General features: G+C 45.2%; 1 protein-coding gene across 1 annotated transcript in view; it reads left to right on the top strand.

Moving 5' to 3' along the window:
• The first annotated feature begins 4,571 nt into the window (after positions 1-4,571).
• The window catches only part of CHST15 (carbohydrate sulfotransferase 15), a 50,700-nt gene continuing 43,190 nt past the window's right edge, over positions 4,572-12,081 (top strand). The window contains exon 1 of the mRNA XM_075155251.1: positions 4,572-4,779. The gene's annotated coding sequence lies outside the window, so the exon portion shown is untranslated. The remainder of the gene's footprint in view (positions 4,780-12,081) is intronic.

Raw genomic sequence — 12,081 nt, 5'->3', positions numbered from 1 at the left:
AGTAACACTCTTCCCTCCTTATTCACAAGAGCAATAGGAAACAGGGTTGTTCGTACGGGAAAGGAGAAGCCAGGAGCAGAGCTCCCGTTGGCTTCAGCGGAGCGACGTGTGCCTTGAATCGGGAACCACACGCAGTGGTGACAGAGAAGCCACCCGAGCATTTTAGCAGAGATCTGAGAGGTCTTAGAGCATCTTTCCCCATTTAGCTATCTCAAGCTCTTCTTTAATCAAAGCTCATGATGTGTCACAGATTTCTAATGACCTTTTTTTTTTTTTATTAAAGCAAACAATTTAAATAAGAGCCTGAACCAACCTAATGTCAAGCTCCTTGGCTCCTTGGCTGCTCCTTGGCTACCATTGCTGTGATAAGCCCTTGGTTGGTGTCACATATCTAAGAGTTATAGGAGGAGCAGTGTGAAACCCTCAGGCCATCAGCACGCGTGAGCTATTTCTGGTGCCAATTTGAATCCGTCTCCATTTGTCTTCTAAATCGTAACTCCTCGTTCGTGTTCCCTTAACGAATCACAGAGCTGTGCACGCCGCGGGTTTAAAAGCTTTGCCTGCCCTAGAAGTCACACACGTGTATTTCCAAAAGCAGCAGGCTTCAACCGGCTTCAAGCCTTCCCATTGTGTGCGGCGCCACAAAAGCATTATGGTAATTCCGAGCGCTGAACCATTTAAAATCTATTTTAATTGATTCCCGGCTACTTCATGATTCCAGCATATTGTTAAATCAGTGGTAGATAAAAGTAGCAGGAGGTAACATCTTTTGTATTGCTGCAGGGAGATTACACCTAAAATAAGGTATTAAATTCTGGGGACCTCATTGCCAGAGAGATGCAGACAAATTGGAAGAAATTCATAGAAGCGCAATAAAAATGATTAACAGTCTGGAGAGACTGAGTTATGAGTGAAGATTAAAGGAACTTAATATGTATCGCTTGGCTAAATGATGACAGTGGGAAGCGATACCCTTCAACAAGTACTTCGAGGGCATAAATATCACAAATAAAAAGGAATTCTTTAGGGTGCTGAAGGACATACAACGTGGGATAAGAGGATGGCGTCAGGCAAAAGGAAACTGGCTCTCGACATATATCATTAAAATCTACCAGACCATTTGTGGGAAACCAAATTCTGACATGTTTATCTAATCATGTTTCAGCATTAATTTTTGCCTATTCTAGGAAAAAAAGCATTGTCTTCAATTAAAGACTGAGCAAGAACTCCCAGGTGCACTCCAGGGATGTGCATGCCAAGAAGAATAATTCCCAATCCAAGTTGGGAAAACACCAAAAAAGCATTCCCAGTATTTGAAGGTTGATATACCCTTTACTGAGAGCCGAAGGATGTATAGGATATGAAATTAATGATTTGTATTTTAGGAATGTTCTGTTGCCAGGATACCATGGGGAAAATAAAAGTAATAATGCATTTCTTTAAAACATACACATTCCATTAATTCCAGTGAGAATTATACCAATATTTTAATGGGAGAACAGACCACTAAGAAGAATAAATCTTTCTGCAATTTTCTTATAGCACCAACTTACAGCTCTGAGCCCAGCCTCAGAGTTGGAAGAAGAGCCGAAATAGTCTCCACGGGTGTCGGGGTGCCGTGGCTGCACGTCCCAACCCCAGCCTGTGTTAGAAAGCAACCGTGCATTCAACAGGATTGAATGGCTGCGTGAAATTGGCTTTGCTGTGCCTCTGCTCGGCAGAGCGGCTCAGCGGCATAGCAGCGTTAACTCCTAAAACTGCTAAGTACAACATATGTATCACCTTGTGGTTTTTCAGACTTACTGCATGGAAACTCCCCGGCTGAATTTAGAGGTCCCCACCCAGTAAATCATTTGCTTCCAGCTCCATCTCCCCTTTGCTTTTCTGGGCAAAGGGGGAATCCTGAACCTGCTCCCTTGGGGAACCCGGGATGCCCGTTCGCGCCTCGCAGCTGACAGCAGATGGGGGACAGAGACATTTTGGGGAAGTTTTTTGTCTTTCCTGTCACAACCCACATCCGTTTCTGGTGATACTACAATCTGACGTAAGGGTATCAGTTTATGTCGGTACCCTGCAGCAACATCCCTTGAGAAAAGCTTTGGAAAGCAGTGCCGGGTGGAGGGAGGTCATGGGAAAACGGCTCCCCAAAAGCAGCAGGAGTGGGAAGCAAAAGTCTCCCGGGTGCTTGCGAGCAATGAACTTCGGGTTTTCGAGGTCGGGAGAGAGGAATCATAAAGCAGAAACATCTGCATCTCTAACCCCTCTTTGTGAGAATAACCTACAGATGCTGATGCTGTAATAGGCACGCGGAGGAAGAGCAGTCCATTTCCCCGGATTAGCATCCCATTACAGCGGTGCTCTGAGGACACAGTCTGATTTGTTTAACCCAGAGGTAAATCTGGCTCTAAATGCACAGTTCTGCTGCTGTCAAACCCAGCCACTGGACCTCTTCGCCAGATTTCTGCCCCAAACCGCCACCAGCAGCAATAAGGAAGGACTCTCCTGTGTAAAAAACATCACCTTTAAAATTCACACACTTGCCCTACTAGTTGCGTGCCTGCTTTTCAACACTACTAAAGGGCTCTCCCATCTTTTTTACCAGATAAACCTGCTCAGAGCTAAGAAATATGTACAAACTTGTTTTAAAAATGAGAGGATCCTTTTTATATTGCAGAGTAAGCATGGCAACCAGCAGAAATCATATTTAAGAGGTGGAGGTCAGGAGCTTTTGTTTTATGAAAACCAATCTAGTTCGAGACAGTTTTACTATAACTTCTGTATTGAAATCTCTTCGTTTCCTCCCTCTTTGAACATCTTGAATATGACAATTGAAGTCCAGTCTTAGCTTTTAGATTTTTTTAGACTATTAATTCTGACCGTTCTTCTTCTGACTATCATTGTTCATGGTAACACAGTTAGTTCCTGGACAGTGATTTATTATGCCACAAAATGTTGTATTTCCCTCCCCATCTCACCAGGTAATGTTGAAGATGATAGTTTGGAAGTGTCCATGAGATGGGTAGACACAACCTTTATGGAGTGCCTGGAAGTTTGAGCTACCGCACTCAGATACCATCATCAAGATATTTATTCCAGCTGATGGTTGGTGAGCAATAGTGTGCACAGAGACTTTCCCAGGGAATGAAGATCTTGTTTTCATGACAGCTTCTTTAAATTAAAAAAAAAAATACACGAAAGGGAAGGGAGTATAATTATGCAGAAATCTGGCAAAGCATAATTGCTATTCAGAGCATCCCAGGAGGCCTAAAAAGGCCTTGAAGGGCAGCATATTTAACCCAGACCAGAAACACTGACTATGCGTGAATATTCTATAAATCACAGGTTTCACCTAGTCAGGTGTTTTATTCTGTGAGGTTTTTTTAGCTAAGAATTAGGTGACAATCAGATGTGACCTGAACAGAGATACATACACTGTAGGAAACTTGTGCATGTGTGATTTTTAAGTCAGTCCCTCAGTTATTTATATATGGTCTTACAGGTATATAATCACCCGTTTGAAAACCTTAAACTGTTTGGCTTCCAATCATAGCTGTGTAATTTGGAAGCTTCTGTTTTGCATTTTACTATTAGGTTACATACGGTTTCACTTCAAAACAGATTCCCAGAAATTTGTGTCAGTTTTAGATGCTTCTGAAAGTTATAACCAAAGATGGACTTGATCACAAAAAGAAATACTAAAATACAGTATTCACTGTTCTTTTATATTTAGCTCATGCTTCATCACCTCAACTTCTTAGAAATAATGTTGCTGAATATTAAAAATGTGGTTTTAAGCCCAACAGTGGGTTCACTTAGTGTTAGGGGGGAAATAGGAAGAGCTTTCCTCCTCCAGTATGCTCACACAAACCTTGGCCAGCCGCAGACAGCCGTAGCCGCACGACAACTTCTGATACCAACAGCTTTGCAAGCGTTGCGTTAAACCTTCATGTGAAACTGTCTGCACTACATCACAGAAGGTATGTGCATATATCACATGGAGGACTTAATAAACAGACTATACCTTTACATATATATATATTTATATGTGGCAGGATCCTTTTGGTTGAGAATGAACCCTGCACTTACTGAATAGAAGATTTTGGCTTCTTAGCCGATGTTTGTGCTGTTGCCATTTCAAAATTGGACTGTGGCAGTATGTGCTGCATGAGGTCTGCAAGGTACGCAGCATGAAAGCCTGACCTGCTCAAGCGATGGAGACCTGGCAGCGTGCGAGCAACATGCCTCCTCGGGTTGACCTCCGACTGCCCCACTACGATTTGGGATGCTGGTTCCACCTAAACGCCGTTTGCTTGGGACAGCTAGAATCTCCTAGAGGATCGCTCAGGAGAGGCCCATCTCCTTCCAAAACCTTTCGAGCAAGCCCAGCCGGCAGCTGGTGCTGCTGCCGGGACCGGCGAGCCGCGGGGGCGATGCCCGGCGGGACCCCCGCTGCCGCCCCCCGCCGGGGACCGGGGGACTCCGCGCCCCTTCCTCCGCGGAGCCGCCGGCAGCCGGGCGGCTCTGCCCCCTCCCTCCCGGGGGCACCGCTGGGGACCACCCCCCCTGCCCGGGGCCGAGCCGAGCGGCAGCACGCCGCCTCCCGGGCTGCGCAGCGCGGCCGGGGAGCGGCGCGGGGCTGCTCCCTCCCTCCTTCCCCTTCCTCCTCCTCCTCCTCCTCCTCCTCCTCCTCCTCCGCCCCCCCCGCAGGGCAGAGCCGGCGGAGGCGGCGGGCGCGGATGGGAGGACGAGCGAGCGCGGCGCGGGGCAGAGCGGGCGGAGGTAGGTGCGGCGGGCGGGCGGCCGTCGCGGGGACGGAGGTGGTGGTGGGGGGTGTCCCCGGATCCCCAAGTTTGGAGGCGGTGGGACTTTGCGGGAAGTTGGGCGGCCAGCCGGCACCAGCGGGCTGCTCGGCTGGGCTCGGCACGGCTCGGCTCGGTACAGCACGGTACGGTGCTCCCGCCGCGGCAGCCGGCTCTGGAGGTGCGGAGACACCTCCGGCTGCCCCCCGCTTTACTCCAGGGTGAAGCCCGGCGGTACCTCCCCAGCAAACGGGGGGACGGGGAATGTTCCACCCCCCTCTCCGCGGGCGGGTCCCTGGGGTACGGGCTGGGGCACCTCGGGGCGTCCCCCGGGTGCAGCATCCCCCGGTGCTTCGCGGTAGGGTGAGCGGGGAACGGCGGCGGGGGGGGGGGGCACTTCTTTTAAAACGGGCCCCTGAGCAGGTTAGTGCTCCGGGGAGGACGGAATGATGACAAAGATAATGCGATTTGCTGTCAGCTCGCCGGGCTGCCTGTGTTGGGCAGATGCCTGCTGCCTGCCGGAGAACCGCTCATTGGCTAATTGCGCTGCTTTTACGGTGGTTTGGGAGAGAAGACACTTGGAAAGCAGCTTTCTCTGAAAGAGTCATTTAATTCCGGCAGCACATCCTACCTAGAATTAAGCCGTGGATGGATGTTGCCGTTCACTGATGCATATTTTTAGGTGAAGAGGGATACTTCTTAAATGCAAGCTGTCGGCTGTTAAAAATAGCTTCATAGCATGCTTTTGCTGAGAATGCAGTCAAGGTTCAGTGACGGGTTATTATGGTTAGAGTCTGTTAAGCAACAATTCACCAGCTGAACTTTGGTGGTGTCATATATGGTTTTGCTTTTTTTTTTTTCTGTGCTGCTTCATTGTAATACTACAGCCGTACTCTGCAGTGAATTGACTTTCTTAGACCCAGCTAGATTTGTAGGTTAATAGGATAGATGATAGTATTTCTAGGATGGTGCATCTAAACACCTGCCAAACTTTCAGATATAGAAATGTATTTGTATTTTTTTTTAATTATATGGTTCTATGGCCTAAAGTTCTCTTCATATTGATTTGCTTGCATATGACGTAAGAATGGTTTCACTTCTTGAATTGTTAGCCAGACAAAAACCCATTATCATCTCCTGTAGAACAAACACGTATCTTTTGTATTTTGTGACTAAAAAAAACAGAGTAGTCAGCTGAGCAGATTACAGATTAAAGCTCAAAGTTTGCTGGAACTGTTCCTGAAGAGTAAGTATTTTCAAGGTTTAACTGAAAATCATATAGAATAGAATAATAGAATAGTTTGGATTGGAAGGGACCTTTAAAGGTCATCTTGTCCAATCCCCCTGCAATGACATCTTCAACCAGATCAGATGGGGCTCAGAGCCCCATCCAACCTGACCTTTGTGAAAACAAACGCCTAATTGAACAGCCTGCACTTGATACTGACTGGGGACTACTTGATCTCTGGCAAAAAGGGAAATTTCCATCAATAAGAGGTCACAACATATGTATGAGCTATACATATATATTTATATCTATGCTATTTAAATACATTGATATATATGTTTTATATACAGACAGACAGACACACATGTATATATACACTCACTTATAAACAGTAAATACTAATGGAATAGTTGTCTTGAAGCTTTTTTTTGTCAGCGATTAAAACCTTGTCAACGTCTCTTGCCCTGAGAGCTTCTCTGCTGCTGGTGCCATTTCACTCTTGGGCATTGAGTCAAAGGATTCATCTGGCTCTTCACATGCCAAAAGAAAGAAAATCAATTTGAATGCAGAAAAGAGGAAACTACTTGTATGAAGAGTTAGTAGTGAAACCACCTTCTTTTTTTAAATGGCACTTAGATCCTGTGTCTATAAGTGCAGACACCATGCAGTTCTGAAATCAAAACAGAATAGTTTTATGGTTCAGATTTTGTAATAGGAGGACTAATCTCAAATTCAGAGTGTTTTATTTGGTGGACTGTAAGAGGAACATGATGAAACAGTGGGGATTTACATGACAAAACACTTAATTCCACTAATGCAATGGAAGACAGTAATGGATTTTATCTTCTTTGCTAAACTAAAAGTAGGTATCTGAAAACTGTATAAATGAGAAGGTTGAAGCAGACTCTCGTATTTGAATTATTTCATGTGGTTGAAGTGGAAGGATGAAGTTATGTAATTGTTGTGATTTAATCCCAGCCGGCAACTCAGCCCCACCCAGCCGCTCGCTCGGTCCCCCCCGGTGGTAAAAGTGAGAAAACTCATGGGTTGAGATAAAGGCAGTTTAATAGGAAAAGCAAAAGCCGCACATAAGCAAAGCAAACCAAGGAATTCATTCACTGCTTCCCATGGGCAGGCAGGTGTTCAGCCATCGCCAGGAAAGCAGGGCTCCATCACCCATAATGGGAAAAAACCCCGTCATTCCAAACGTCGCCCCCTTCCTTCTTCTTCCCCCAGCTTCACACTCTGAGCATGGCGCCACATGGTATGGAATATCCCTTTGGTCCGTTGGGGTCAGCTGTCCCAGCCGTGTCCCCTCCCAACTCCTTGTGCCCCCCCAGCCTCCTCACTGGTGGGGTGGGGTGAGGAGCAGAAAAAGCCCTGACTGTGTGTAAGCCCTGCTCAGCAGGAACGAAAACAGCCCTGTGCTATCAACACTGTTTCCAGCACAAATCCAAAACACAGCCCCATACAGGCTGCTGTGAAGAAAATTAACTCCACCCCAGCCAAAACCAGCAGAGCAATCCACTAGCAGCATTAGCAGGCATAATCATAGAGATGCAAATAAGATACTGCTTATATTTTAACACTATTTTAAGCAACCTGCGGCAGGAGCTGTATGAGAACCAGGAGTTTCAGTGGGCAAAGATTATGTTGGTAGCCCAGGTGACTTCAGTGTTATCGCACATGTTTTTAGAGGTGGACTGTGTCCCAATACTAAAGCATCTCTCAAAGCATTTGTTTATATTTAAGATCAAGTTGTTATATGGATGACAGCAAACTCTTCCAAACTTCGTGAGTATTGCTAACCGGGATACTACAATCCCTGCACCCCCCAATAAGGATTTCTCATCAAATTTCTCTGCTGACTAGGAAGGGAATCCTTCTTCTTATTAACTACTTTTCCTATGCTGAGTGCTTCCTCATACGTTCATGGGAGCAAAATTTTAAGAAGTTGTAACTCAGCGTTGTGTTACCATTACATTCCGATATACTTTCTCTAGAGATAAGCTAGCAGCAGCGGTCTGATCTTCCCTAAATGACATATTGACTTAGGAAGTTAGAACATCCAACTGTGTTTCTCTTTCGGTACAGATACATCACTCAGGTGAAGAAAGCCATGACCTAAACAGGTGCCAATATGCTTCCTCTCCCTCCTAACTCTTAATTACTCTTACAGTTACTGTATCCTTGAAGGCTGTATATCCCACAATCAGAAACTCCAAAGAAATGTGCTGTTAAATCGTTCAGTGCTACTCTGGATATTTGGGTAATGTAAATCACCCTGTTTCCAACATCATATAGAGTTTGCAGGAGCTGTACCCTGGTTTGAACTGGGCTCCTTCATTGCTGTTTTCAGGCTTCAATTCCTCCCTTAACTCACCTATTTTCCTCCGTACCTTGCACAGTGAGGGATAACTCTGAATTCCCACCATGCTCCTTGGCTGGAGTTATATTGCTCAGCTGGAAGAATCCAAAGTGCTGTGGAAAAACAAGGTAGATTTCCAATAAGAGAGCATTTTTTTTCGCTGCTTTCCCCCACAAATTAGTATTTCTTATTTATTTATGTTTTTTAGTGAAGTGCACTCTTTTTCTTACTGACAAAGTGCGGTGCCAGATTTGGAGTCTAAATACAGCTATTCACACGAGGGAAGGGATCTGTAAGCTTCTACAAGTTCTTATCTCAAAGCAGCCTGAATTACACTGATCTCTCCACCTATACTGCAGTTTCACTAAAATTAACTAATTATGTATAGCATTGTTGACCCATTCCCTTACAAATATGTAGGACTGTCCATGTATCTATCAGAAAGTGTGTTGTACAGTCACACTGGCTGTTTCTCCCTACGACCTTTTCATTTGTGTTTCTCGGGCTGAAAGACATGATTACAATTCTGTCCCGGTTACTCGATTTGGTTTTTACATGCGAGGGAGACAGGAAAGCTACCGAGGAGCTGGATTGCGGCAGGCGTGTTGCAAAGGGAGCACTGTAATCCTTTGATTACACAGCTGTGCCTGACATGCCACTAAACAGCACTTTAGGGGCAAGCAGTTAATGTAGCTTTGCCATGGAATATTTATTAATTTATGTTACACCTGGTTGCCAGCAGCTGTTGAACGTGGCTTGTAAGCACTAGTTTTAAGGAGCGTGGCATCCTCTGGAAGAAGGGATAACCAGGTGATGTGCCTGATACCTAGCGAGAAGAAACAGAAAGAAAAATCGATGTCCAGTTGGGTACCGGTGGCTGGTGGCAATGACAAGGCAGCTGTGGTGGTGGTGAGAGACCAGATGTGATGATGAATGTGAATAGGAGTGAGTGGTCTGTGGCAGGCTCTGTCCCAATGCTCTACCTCTGTCCCTATGACCAGCACGCCAGAGGTCATGGACTCACCAACCCCAACCCATTGCCCTGCCTCTTCCCATTCCCAGATCCAGCTTCTTAAAATACTCACAATAACTGGATGAAATGCATGTTTTCCAAATCTCTAAAGTGGCAAGCCTGCTGGTTTCCTTATGAACTTGCCAGAAATGAGGTAGTACGCATAAGCTAACCCAGCTCCAGAAACGTTTTTGGAGCTCCTGGTGCAGCCAGCCTTCCTCCCTTGGTTTGCAGAAAGCTAAAGCCCTGCAGCACTGGGGATGGCGAAAGGCACTTGGCTGCCAAGGTGCCAAGGTTCTGTGTAAAGGGTTTCCTTTGAAATGAACAGAGTCTCGTGAAGAAATGTGGTGATGGAGAGGTAGGGAAGTGACACGGCCTTTTTTCTTTTATGTACCAAGCACTGCTAAATACACACTTTTTATTCTAAAACTTAATGTGCCGTCATTTGGACTTATCAAATGTGCACACTGTTTTATAAATAAGTGTGGTTTTTTAATGCCAACTCTGTATCTACGGTAGGTCATTCCTCTGTACAAGGTGCAGATCTGTACCTAAAGAGCAAAATACTAAAACTGACATTTTTCATTTGCTTCACGCCTTCCAGTAGGGAAAAATATGTTTCACAAGGAGATTTTTTTCCTGTAAAAAACCTTGATGTTCAGTGTGGGTGAATGTACCCTGCTATCATAAAATTAGAAAAACTGATGAGATTGAAAAAGACTTTTTGTATTATTATTTTTTTGCATATATTGGTGCATGGCTTAAATCTGCCAAGTTTAAGTTAGACCTGGTAACGTGTCAGGATTGCATGGAATATAGGGAAGGACATTTTGAGAGATACCTCGAGGGAGGTGGTTCTGCCCCTCTGCCCTGCACTGGTGAGACCCCACCTGCAGTGCTGCATCCAGCTTTGGGGTCCTCAGCACAGGACAGACATGGACCTGTTGGAGCTAGTCCAGAGGAGGCCACGAAAATGATCAGGGGGGTGGAACACCTCTCCTATGAGGAAAGGCTGAGAGAGTTGGGGTTGTTCAGCCTGGAGAAGAGAAGGCTTCGGGGAGACCTTATTGCGGCCTTTCAGTACTTAAAGGGGGCTTAGAAGAAAGATGGGGACAGACTTCTTAACAGGGCCTGTTGCGACAGGACAAGGGGGAATGTTTTAAACTAAAAGAGGGTAGATTCAGACTAGATATAAGGAAGAAATTTTTTACAATGAGGGTGGTGAGACACTGGCACAGGTTGCCCAGAGAGGTGGCAGATGCCCCATCCCTGGGACCATTCAAGGTCAGGTTGGACGGGGCTCTGAGCAACCTGATCTGGTTGAAGATGTCCCTGCCCATGGCAGGGAGGTTGGACTAGATGGCCTTTAAAGGTCCCTTCCAACCCAAACTATTCTATTCTATTCTATGATTTCTTTCAAATAATGGCAGTCCTTGTGTTGCAGGTGACTTTTAACTGGTAAGAACTGTGAGATCAAACAAAAAGAGTGAAGACAAAATGTAAAGTTCAAAGATATGCAGAGAAAACAAGATAAGACTGCTCTGAAAATATGCGAACTTCTGTAAGATACATAGGAAAAATAATAAAGATCTATCTGCAACCTGTGTACCTAGGGGATGGAAGAAGCCTGGTAGATGGTAGTGTTGAAAGAGTGCTGTGAAAGTGGGCAGCACGTTAGATGTGAGTTTGCAATATTGGATGATATGAGATGATTGAAGATGATAATGTCCTTATATGCTCTACACGCCTAGTTAAAGTTCAAGCCTTGGAGCAGTATGGGGAAAAAAGCACTTAATTAAAGTACTTTAAATCTGGCACAAAATTAGTCGTGAGATACCAACAAACACGAGAGACCTCAAGAAAAAAGTAATAGAAATCAGGATTCTGGAAGGTTTTGCGCATGATTTGAAGAAAATGTAAGAGCCCAGTGTTAACCTTGCTGTGCTTAAGCTGGGATATAATGGTCTATGAGTGCCAGAATTTATTCACCCAAAAAAGGGGAAGGACTCTGACCAGTGTAGCCAGGAGGTTCAACTGTGTAAAGCTAGAAATGGGAGGAAATGGAGAAGGATAGTTTAATAGATTATTAGGCGTGTATATCATGTAACGAGATGGGTTTGCCTGCAGGGCCAGCTCTTCACAGGGAGCTTCATCTCCTGAAAATTCTTTAACAGGTCTTAAAACCAACACTTTTTTGCAATTCCATCAAATGCCTTACCTAATATTCCTTTCCAGCCTCTTCGAACTTTTGAGAAATTTGTCTTCCGACTGAGCTATGTAGATATTAAATAGATAATGTTAAGTAGATATTGTTAATGTTAAATAAGTTAAATGGATAATGAATCTGAGATTTCTAGGATTTTCAAGGAACACTCTGAAAGCTCAGCTTTCCATAGATCTATTCCACCATGTTAGGCTAGCAGTCGTGCTCCTCTTCTGCCTTCAGTCACCAGTTAGTGGATTTGTGGGGCTGCTGCTGTGCAGTTCATCCTTCTGGCTTGAGTGCTGAAGCCTGAGGAAATTTCCTGGAGCCATTTCTGGAAGGGATTTTCGATGCTGCTTTGTTGAAGTGGAGGAGGAGCAGGTTGCATGGGTAACATCAGGTTTTGAGCCCATGCAGAGCTGATGCCAGTTCAGCTCCCCGAAGGAATATGGGTTCACACCGTGAGGCTGT

The sequence above is a fragment of the Calonectris borealis genome, chromosome 7 (assembly GCF_964195595.1).
Source record: "Calonectris borealis chromosome 7, bCalBor7.hap1.2, whole genome shotgun sequence".
NCBI classification, from domain to species: Eukaryota; Metazoa; Chordata; class Aves; order Procellariiformes; family Procellariidae; genus Calonectris; species Calonectris borealis.
This window is presented reverse-complemented; position numbering and strand designations above follow the sequence as displayed.